Source organism: Morone saxatilis, unplaced genomic scaffold (assembly GCF_004916995.1).
Source record: "Morone saxatilis isolate NCDOM2014 unplaced genomic scaffold, NCSU_SB_2.0 Contig20, whole genome shotgun sequence".
Classification (NCBI taxonomy): Eukaryota; Metazoa; Chordata; class Actinopteri; family Moronidae; genus Morone; species Morone saxatilis.
The window spans coordinates 23,026,224-23,026,437 of record NW_023339763.1 but is presented as its reverse complement, the minus strand read 5'-3'; the positions used below and the strand labels follow the sequence as shown (position 1 = coordinate 23,026,437).

The 214-nt window shown below is 35.5% G+C and overlaps 1 protein-coding gene across 1 annotated transcript in view; it reads left to right on the top strand.

The window, feature by feature from the left end:
* The window catches only part of esama (endothelial cell adhesion molecule a), a gene marked incomplete at its 3' end in the record, with an annotated part of 61,529 nt that overhangs the window by 60,641 nt on the left and 674 nt on the right, over positions 1 to 214 (top strand).

Genomic DNA, 214 nt, shown 5'->3' with positions numbered 1-214 from the left:
CAAACCTGAGTGAATATTAAAGAACCATTGAATGAATCCGTCTTAATACAAAAAGGCATTTTTTCATTGGGAAGGTTCTTGTGAGATTTGCTCCTCCAACTAAATGTTTTTTTGTATTATGCGGTCCGGAACCGGTTTAAACAAACTTTTCTTGCCTTGTCTGTAGTAATTCATTATCACAGGTAATAAAAACGATGACCTGTCATCTGAAGAG